Genomic DNA, 11,063 nt, shown 5'->3' with positions numbered 1-11,063 from the left:
AACACATGATGTGAAACATGACGATTAGGCGGCGCAGCAGGTGAGTGAAGATTAATGATTGTCAATAAACAATAAAATAAATCTAGCAACAGGAAAGAAACTAAAGTGGACATAGCAATAAACCAAGAGAGGATAATACTAATCAGATGAAATTAAATGGGAATTAATGAAGAACAAAATGCAAGAATAAAATAAGAAAAAACTAAAGTAAATATAGAGGAATAAACTGGTATGGCAAGACCGTTCGAGCAATAATTAATACAGAGGACTGTATGGCAAGAATAAACAGATACTATTTCCAGATAAAAGGTATAATAATATTGATGAAGTGCCATGGGTTTGCTAAGACCATATCTAATACTGAGAATAAATATAACTTACAGACCATAACAGTAAATAACTTATCACTTATTTATGTTTTTAATTAGATTTGATATATTTATTTCTTCAATATTATTTTCCATGTCAGTGTTAATGTCATGAGGCTGATGACTCCATGACACTTTCAATTTGACTCATTAGGACTTGATTAAGAACCAGATTCGTTCTTTGTAATTTCTGTCCAGTAAAACTATTAATTTATAAATCAATAGACAGGTCTGTATAAAGATATAATCCATGGTTCTGTCTCATATTTGTATGGCATTAAAAGGTCCTGGAACTTTTGTTTTTCCACTGAAAGCTCTGGTTTGCACAATAAATGCCATGTGGGTGAAATTTTATGGATGATACTCTGATGTCCCATTCTCCTGAAGGCAGCACAGAGCTGCACCACCAGAAACTCACAAAAACACTGAGGAGAAGAGTTATGATTAATGTAGTTACAGTTCTATCCATGTTTTAATGTTGTAGAGCTCAGTGGTTTTGCAAATAGTTCAAAGTTTAAACTGGCATGTTGTTCATCTGATCATTTTGTGCAAGATTTAACAACAAGAAAAAGCCACTCTGGCTGCTGTTAGGCCTACCGATTTTAAGTTGAATGTTCATTGCATTTTTTGTAAACGCCTGTGAAAATAATTTCTATTCCCATGACTTTTTGTTCTCTGGGAAATTCTTTTTGATAAATACAGAAACAAGCATAAAAATCAAAACATCTACAATAGTGATAGTAATATTAATGATAAAATAATGGTCAGTGCAAAGTAGCCTGCAAATTCTTTGGTGGGGGGCGGTGAGGGACCTGGATAAGGGCTAGGGGGGCGCTGGCACAAAAAAGGTTGAGAAACACTGCTGTAGACATAAATTGTACAGAGTTGCAACTGAATACATCTGCATGGACCAGATTATTGTTTACAATGTAAAACATGTTTTATATGCACAACATCCATGTTTCTTTGGAAACTTAACTTATTTTAGTATAGAATGATCCTTTTTTTTGTCTCCCTGTGGTACAATTTCCTAAACTGTTGAACAGTAGTAGATTTGCCTCCATTAACAACATGCAAATGGAGGCGCTCAGCGGCACACTACAGAAAGATAATCAGATATAACAAAATACAACTGATTCAAAGGTACATACTCCCATAAAGGATATTAGAATAGAAATATCCTAAAGCACCAAAATTCAGGTGTACCAGCAGCAATATTTATATTATATATATATATATATATATATATATATATATATATATATATATATATATATACACACATAAATACATGTATTTATATATGTATATATACATATATGTATTTACAAGATTATTTAAATGATACTGTATCATTATTAGCGTTATATAACATGAAGACTATCTTTTGGGAGACACCTATTCATTTTCCATCAAAAACACACATTGATTACGTCAACAAAACTTTAAATCTAAATCTTCCAGGTACATGAATTATTTGGGGTTAATCATGGTGTATGCTACCGTCTTTCTGCTGATGGCATACATTTCTAGGAAATAAAAATGTCATAAGATGCAAGAAAAAAAAGTCCAAGGTCCAGACATACAAGAGTCATCTGAGTATTACTTTTTGGAAGCCTAGAAAGCTTTAATTCATTAAAGGTTGTGCTGTATGCTTTCCATTTCACCCTGTAGTCATAACAGGATAGTTAAGCTAGTTTAAACATCTGCTTTTACTGTTTGACACTGATGTGTTTGTGTGCGTATAACAGTGTGGGCTAGTCTCTTTGATTGGATTTTGATTTTGATTGGATTTTGACTAGGGTTGCCACCTGTCAGAAATCAAAATAAGGGACANAAGCTACTGTTATTTGCTTACGATGGAGAGTTTTTTTGGTTTGTTTAAATATGAGTAAAGTTGTACAAGAATATTAAGAATTTTATGATAACTCTTCGCCACACTGAGGAAAATGATCAATAGTATTTGCTGATATATAGTTCATTACCTTTTACCCTTTTACCCTTCAGAAACAGAAATACCAACACAATGAGAGTAAAGATTGATCATTAATATCAGCCCAGCTTTTCTAATGGAACCAATACCAAGATTAAGATTCACAATCAACCCATCACGATGTTTATGCAGTGATTTTGTGCATTTTTACTTTTTCCTGCCAGCTGACTGAGTGAGCTGGCTGTTTATGTTGACTTCTCTTTTTTTATGTATTTATTCTGTCTAGAGTCACAACACAGTACAGTAAAAACTGTACCGTCATCTTCCAGATTTCTTCTGTCTACTCAGATGTTTCAGATCAAGCAAATCTTAGACATATAACCCAGATTTGTTTTAATAAGTGAAATAATTTGAAAACTGCATTTCATATCTCATCTCAGTGAGGGGAGACTGTTCGCTACATGAGGATAAAGTCAAGGTGCATACTTACATAGCTAATGAATGATGAGTGGTTTAGCTGTCAGTCATAACAAGTATAAAAATGCTGCCCTTCAGTAATTGATCATGAGTAGACTTAATAGCAGCGTGGTGGGACCAGTAAGGTATTGTTCTTGTGTCTTAGTGGGATGTGTGATTGCACCCCAGCATGCCCAGCTCCCAAGCTACCTCAGATTGGCTGATTGAAGTAGACTAATGAATGACTGTGCAAAGATCTGGAGACTTATTTCGGTCTGATTAATGTGTTTTCCTCAATGCCAATTAAACACTGATTACACAAATTAACAATGCTGGGCCACCATAATCACTAAGTACTTTCACAGAGACTGCTACTGATAGAATGGGTAACGCGCGCACACACACACTCACGCACACATACGCACTCTGCTATAAGACACCACGCCCCATTTGTCCTTCTATCTTTGCCTGTCGCCCTTTCCAGCGCTGCCAGGCCCGACAGTTGTTATAACCTAATGCTTTTAGCTGCAAGTTCTCTAAAATAGAGCTACCAAGCACATTTACCATCCACCCCAGTTATGACTCATTCTACTTCTCTCACACACACATGGCAAGATAGCCATGCAATAGTACTCATTCAACAGGCCTGAGACAAACAGCTCCTGCCAAAGGATGCAGTTAGTGGATCCCCCCTCTGGGATGGGCTGCTACTCGTTTTCCCTTGTATGGAACCAGAGGGAAAAGAGGGGCAACAAGCAGTAAGATTAAAGGAAAGCAAGCGGTCTCAGTAGACAGAAAAGGAAAGGAATGGAAAGTGACAAAGAGAGGAGTGGAAGAAATAAAAAATGAAGGTTTCTGCAGACTGAATGTAATGCGACACCACAGAGAGGAGGGGGATGGAATGAGTGACAACATGGAAAGACAGAGTCAGTCCAGAAGGTGAGACAGAAGATGTGAAAAACGGGTCATGGAAAACTATATGCAAAACTCTGAAATACTGCTGAAGTTGAAGAGTCAGCCCTCTAAGACAGACCTTTCTCTAGTTTTATTACTTTTAGTCAAATATTGTTTGAGGTTTCTTTAAAAAGTTGTATTTAAAAAAAAAAAAATGCCATCCTCTTAAAAGGATAGGCACACAGATCAAAGAGTCCCATGGGAGAGAACCAAACACTGCACTGCAGAGTTAAAAACCAATAGCCTCTTTGTGCCAGAAAATTTTGGATTTAGATTCAGTGTAGTTAATACTACTAAAACTTCCCTTACGTCACTACTGTGAGTTTTACAGCCCAGAACCACATCCCGCTCATGGTGAACAGAAAGACTAATAATACAAAAAAGAGTTTTAACAAAACACTGACCTCCAAGTAAAAGCTGTACAATATACAATTATCACAAAGGATTATTAAAACTGGAACATTTATAACTTTTTATGGTAACACTTTATTTGAAGGGGTGTGAATAAGACTGACATGACACTGTCATAAACATGACATAACACCNCTACTCTCATGTGGTGGGACGTCCGCAACAGTGACAGACATTATTTTATGGAAGTGTTTTTTGTCTTTAAAAAAATTATCCACAGAGCAATCATTTATTTTGAAATATATAAACATTTTAAAATAAAAATACAGAAAACATTAACAAACCTTTTAAAGCAGGAAATATTTATGCATTTACTGTTAATCTAATGTACAATGTACAATGTCCAGAGTAGTATACTTTAAATATGTTTAAATAAGCAAGTGTTTACACTTGCTTATTTAAACATATATATTATTAAATATTATTATATATAATTTAAACATAGTATTTGGTAAACTACCGAAGTACTGAGTAACTGATCATAACACCTGATTTAATATTCAAAATGTATCCTCAGACAGCCAAAAGTATAAAAGTTATGTGAACATTCTGGTATTTTATAGAATATTACCAAAATATTTATATAAATAGTTAGGTTTGGAGGCTGGTTCTAGGCCACGGGGCCAGGGTAGTCAGTGTTTTTCCATGGCAACACTTGAAAAAGAATAAAAAAAAAAAACAAAAACAGAGCAATATTTCATCATTTGATATAACAAGTGAGCCACAGAGCCACTTGCGTCTCCAGAGATACAAGTTGCAGATCCCTGGCAGATGGAAAGCGTGATCCTATATACCAGCTAAAAGTGCAGCACTATAATATTTAATTCATTGTTAAAGTAAAATTGTGAAGGTTAAAAAAAAATCCACCACTGAGTATTAACATAAGACATGTATTTAGTAACTTCTTTGGTATGCCTTTAGCCCCCATCTAGAACCACCCCTGGGCTGCAGGTTTGTGTCTGCTGGATGAATGATCACTGAACAATGAATTCATAAAATATCTAAACATTTCAAAATAAAACATACAGAAAGCATTAATGAAAATTTAAAGCAGGACATATTTATGCATTTACTGTTAATCTAATGTATGATTTGTTTTTTAAATGATCATTTGTATTATTTTGGCTGATATTATTATACATTAAATAAGCAAATAATCAAACCAATATAGTCTACTAAAAGCACAATAAGAAACTCAATCATAGCAAAATATTACCATATCAGGGTCTGCTGTGTTCCTCTCCTGATTTATTCTGTCTGGTATCACACTGCGCCACGATGGACACTTTTTTTTTAATTGCCTGTGTTCATCCTCACTGACATTATTCAGCCTGGGATTTGCGCCTTCCTTCTCACGTCTGTATCTTTATGAGAGGTTTTACTTTTAAGAATGGTGGAGAATTGGGTAGAGGGTGTTTTAAAAAGACCCGAGTTGACAGCAGCTCACTGCAGCTGCGTATTGTCCGTCTCTAGGCAACCGTGACAACACCGTTGGTCTGTAGCGTCATGGGGGTCCTGTGTAGCTCCCGCAATGAGAATTTAGCTGACCTTAATATTTCCTGTGTTTTATTTTGGTCAACATTGTTACACTTTGTGTTGATATGTGTGTGATAGGCATGTCTATCGGACATTTATGGAAATACAAAACAAAACGCGTCCCGTATCGGTTCAATACGGGACACAACATTTAACAGCCAAATGTGGGACAATTCCGTATTTTACAGGACGGGTGGCAACCCTAGTCTTGACATTAAGCACAAAGACTTTCTCAGCATTCAGATCCAACCNGTTGATTATCCAAAATATACAGTCAAAATTTAGCTATTTATATTAGGTAGGAAATGTTTGAAATAATGTGCCAATTAGATTATTAAAACCTTAACTAAATAAATGTTTGCCTACTGAAGAGGATTTGGGAAAGAAAAAAGGTAATCATTATGACTTTAATTTCAGAATTAAACTATTTCAGAACTATTTCATATTTAATTTGTATCAACTTATATGTAGTCAGACCTTTAAACTCAAATCTTACAAAATAAACAGAGATAAAATGTTTTTATTGAAACGTATTTATTACTATAACATACAAGCAGATATTCAGCCAATGTTTGGAAAATCATGAAAAAAAAATTTAAGTATATAAAAGATGAGACAGTGAAGAAGACAATGTCAGGAGGAGGAAGGTGATCACTGGGAGATTCTGGGAAGTTGCATCCAAACCTGGCAGCTGTTCCTCCTGTTCAGGAGCTGTTCAGGAGGAACAGCTGCTGTCTGAAACAATAAAAAATAAATAATTTTCAAAAAAAGTTCATACTGCACATAAGAAGCCAAACCAAGGGAACTGTATATTTCACAAAACACGCACGCACACGCACGCACACCCACGCCCACAAACTCACACGCACAATAATATGAATGCAAAAAATAAAAAATAAAATCAGAGGAAGCAAATATTAGTAATTGGTATTGGAAGAAAACACTGTGGCAAAGTTTAGAAGATTTGGAAGATACTAACATCTTCAGAATTATCGAAATCTCCAGAGAAGAATATTATATTTTTATACACGTACAAAACGGTACACATACAAACTTAAACTCTTCACATTACACTTTGAGTCACTATGAACAGACAAGCAGGGGAAAACGACAAGGAGACTTGCCGTGGGCAACCAGGCCGTGGTTAGCGGGAAAAACACACTCCACCCGCCTGCTGAGCCTGGAGCCGCCTGGCCACGTTAGCGGAGTTACGGTCCTCCGAAAACTCCAGAGTATATTTCAAATAAATTGCACAAACTAGGTGCGTATATGAAGGTATGAGGGCTACTTTCTAGCATAAAACATGTTAAAACAATATTTTGTGACAAATTAATAGTGTACTTACCTCTATTCACCACTGCTGATGGCGCAGTGCAATGGAGGCCATCTTGTTGATCCGGACACGAGACAGGTATGGCTGGAGGCTGACCTTTCAAAAATAAAAAACTTAACTAAAAACTCAGACCAACCATTTTTATCTGTGACCAGATGTCCGGTATTATTTGTTTCTCACAGGAGCATTACTTAAACTGACTTGCGGTTGGCAGAAAATACTATGGCGTGAAACGATCAAGATTGCCTGTCTGCAGCCTGACTCATTTTTGTTGAAGTGTGATACTGCCCCCCGTTTAAAGACGGACAGAGAGAACTTCCACTTGTTAAAAATGAAATCATGAAAATCAAAATTGAGCACTCGTTATCTGTTATTTCCATTTTTGTTTTGTGCACTAAATGGGAAATCAGATAACGAGCCACTAATCCGATTTCCTATTTTGGTTTCATAAACGAAAAAACAAATCTATTTTCGTTTTTTCATTTCAAACTAAAAAACGAACTGCCTGACCTAAGTCGTTATCCGATTTCCAATTTTGGTTTAACAAATGAAAGACAAAAAAAACTAATCTATTTTTGTTTTTTCATTTCAAACAAAAAAAAACAAACTGCCTGAAAATACACGGACCCTCCTTGTTTCTGTGGTAACACTTTATTTGAAGGGGGGTGAATAACACTGTCATGACACTTTCATTAACATGACATAACACATGTCATGAACATGAATAAGTCTTCATGAATATTTATGACTGTTGTCATAAAGCGTCATTCGGTAAATTATGACACTTTTAATACACAGTTGACATTATTCAAAATGTCCTTATTATGACAACTTGACATTAACCAAGAAATCATTACTGATATAAATTTGTTATAAAAGTATTACTGATTGCACTTTCAAAATTAGGTAACTTTATGTTATTAAAGGTAAAGCTTAAACATTTATGAAGGCTTATTCATGTTCATGAAACACTGGTTTTAGTCCAAACGAGCTTGTTTTTGGACATGCAGTGCGTGGGCCACTTAAACTGTTACATGATGCTGTGAGTCCTTCAGAACCTCCGAGTAAGTTAATTGACTATGTCAATGGGTTTAGACATCGTTTGCATGTGGGGGTGGAAATGGCTAGGGAGAAGTTGACCTCTTCTCAGGAGAAGATGAAGCGCATCTATGACCGTAAGGTGGAACATCGATGTTTTAGTCCTGGTGATCAGGTACTTGCATTATTGCCAGTTGTCAGCTCCCCCTTTCAGGCTAAATTTACAGGCCCATTTACAGTCCTGCGCAAGCTGTCAGATCAAAACTATCTGCTGTCAACACCGAGGCGTAGGAAGTCAACACAGCTTTGCCATGCAAATTTGTTAAAACCCTATTACACTCGGGAGTCACAGGTATCTATCAAAGATGAAGAGGTGCAGGTTGATAAGACTGTCTCTGTGGCTACTACAATGAGTGGATTGGGTTTCTTATCTGCACTTGAAAACGATGGGGTGATTCCACCTAATGAGAATTTGTTGACTGGCAGGCTGAAAAATTCTGATGCACTGAGGAATTTGGATTCTTTATTTGCACATTTGTCTCAGGAGGAGGGCACTGAGTTGNAGTTTTTCTCCAAGAAAGGTGGGTAGACTGTGTGAGATCATCAACCATTTAGTGTAGTTAGCTCAGCTCCAGACTACTGTTTGCCTCCATTTTACTAGCATTCAATGAACCAAGGAAAAAAATTACCAACATATTCATATATTTAACTTGACCCAGTACCTTTTACCACACTTAACAGATGAGTCGGTCAGCAGCAGCTCTAACCCACGTCCCCCCTGACCTGGCCTCTCCTAAGTGAAATTAAAGCTGCAGTATGTAACTTTTATAAAACATATATTTTTTTTACATATTTGTTAAAACTGTCATTATGTTGTGACAGTATGGCATGAGAGATAATCTGTGAAAAATATATTTTATCTGCTTTCTCCCAGTGCTCTCTAGAAACAACCAATCAGTGGCAGGAGAGTTTTACTGCTGTCAATCAAAATCGCATGTGGCTGCTCATCCCTATGCTGTAGCTAGTGTAGCCTGTTGTGAATGCTCAGTCTAGTTAGCATAGCTACCAATGACGGCAGATAAACATTTTTCCTGTAACGATACGTTGTTTCTCCACCATTAACACATTTAGCAGTGAGTGAATGATGTTGATTGACATCACCAACACCCTCCTCCTGGTTCTGATTGGTTGTTTTTGGCCAGAACATTGCATCACTTTAGCTAGCAATAGTAGTTCAGGGAGGAGGTGGAGGAGATTGATCTTTTCACAGATTATCTGTCTTGCAACAAACTGTCACGACATGGTGACAGCTTTAACACATATGGAGAAAACATTTTTTATTAAAGTTATATACTGCAGCTTGAATAAAATGCAACTATATAGCATTTTTTGAGAAGTCTGGATTGTTTTATGTATATTCTGCACATTGCCTATGACTGTTGCTCATGGGGAGAGACCTTTCAGTAAGCTAAAACCAATAGAAAATTTAAGCAACCTATTTGCATAATGTATATGGACTGTTTCATGTAAAATTCATGAGTAGTAAATATTGTGCTAGTATCAGTATTGAACCAAAGAAAGCAAGGCAGGTGCAAGCCTTTAAAATTGTGACGCTTTTTATGGGTCAGATAGACTCAAGAAATTGTAACAGCAGCTGCGCAGGGGGGGCCCAATCAAATTTTTTGTCATGGGGCCCAAAATTCCTGGCAGCGCTCCTGATGACAACCATCTTTATTTTTTAGTTATACTTCAGATGCAGACCATTATCACCATACCCATTAGCAACCAGAAGAAAAAAAAAGTTTCTTCTTTCATTTCAAACCTAATGGTCATTAAGACTGCTGTGAACGTCTGACTTCTTTAGTCAGTGTTAGTGTTTTCATGTGTATCTCAGGCTAGTGTTGCAGTACTTCAAACCGGTCTTGGTCTTGAGACCGGTCTCAACACCACTTTTTGATGGTCTTGGTCTCATCTCGGACTCGACCCATATGGTTTCGGTCTTGTCTCGCTCTCGGGCTTAGGACTCAGGACTTTATTTCAAGACCAGGTCAAGACCACAACTGTAAAATGATCACTAAATTGCCAGAATATTGTCCAGTTTATTTGTTAACATCTATGCAAAACATGCTGATTAAAACCTAAGCAATTTTAATCATGACTTACTAATTACGCGTTTCTGTTACCGCTGTCAGTTATCGCCTCCCCATTTCACTCGCACGCGCGGCACTCCAAGACATGCACAGTGGTTTGCTCTGAGCGGCAGATGTCTGCCTAATAGTCAGTAATAGAATCTCGCTACATAAATCATAAGAAATCCGATGGCGACATGTAAATTAAGCAGTGCTTCGCTTTCACAGATGGTGGGGACTACGTCTAACTTTTATCGTCACTTAGAAAAGAAGCTCAAAGAGAGGTAAGCTATGTGGACGTGATGCTAGCGAAGCTAGCTGTGCAGGGACAAATTATATGAAAAAAGCTCGTCACCATGCTGAATTATTGTGCAGAGGTGTAGACTGACATGTCGCATACAAGGGACAACGCTGTGACCAAAGTCTTCAATACAGTGAAGTGAGATTCATGAACAATCCGACTCTTTTGAACAGCTCTTTAATAAGGTAGAACTGGAGCCTCACTGAGAGCCGTTCTTTGTTCTTGTAATGCTCTACATACACTGCAGTAGATATTAGTATTTTATTTAATTATATGTGTTATATTTATTTAATTAGAAAATAAATAAAACACAAGAATGGAAGAGCACGCAGAGCATGCCCATTGCTCTTTGATTGTTTTCCTCAGTCATGTGGCAGATATTACAGCTGTACAGAAGATGAAAACAGTCATGGTGTGCAGCTTGTGGTTACTTCTTGCTTGTTGCGCCTTGGTCAATGTTCATAGTTGAGCGTTGTTTACCGTTAGTGCATTGTCTTCATTGCTATGTTTAACAGTGCAGACAGTGGTAGTTTCTGATATGGGCAGTATAGGTAACCGCCCACGGCATTATCTTTTTAGGGATGGCACAAAACTCAACAGACAT

At 36.8% G+C, this 11,063-nt stretch overlaps 1 long non-coding RNA gene across 1 annotated transcript in view; it reads left to right on the top strand.

The window, feature by feature from the left end:
- LOC107834768 (uncharacterized) overlaps positions 1-5,620 on the top strand; it is a 16,327-nt gene extending 10,707 nt beyond the window's left edge. Inside the window, exons 2-3 of the long non-coding RNA XR_001660591.1 lie at positions 683-687; positions 5,347-5,620. This is a non-coding gene — a long non-coding RNA (uncharacterized LOC107834768). The remainder of the gene's footprint in view (positions 1-682; positions 688-5,346) is intronic.
- The last annotated feature ends 5,443 nt before the right edge of the window (positions 5,621-11,063 follow it).

Source organism: Poecilia formosa, unplaced genomic scaffold (genome assembly GCF_000485575.1).
Source record: "Poecilia formosa unplaced genomic scaffold, Poecilia_formosa-5.1.2 Scaffold757, whole genome shotgun sequence".
NCBI lineage: Eukaryota > Metazoa > Chordata > Actinopteri > Cyprinodontiformes > Poeciliidae > Poecilia > Poecilia formosa.
Note: the sequence above shows the minus strand (reverse complement) of the source record. Positions and strands in the feature narration are given on the sequence as shown.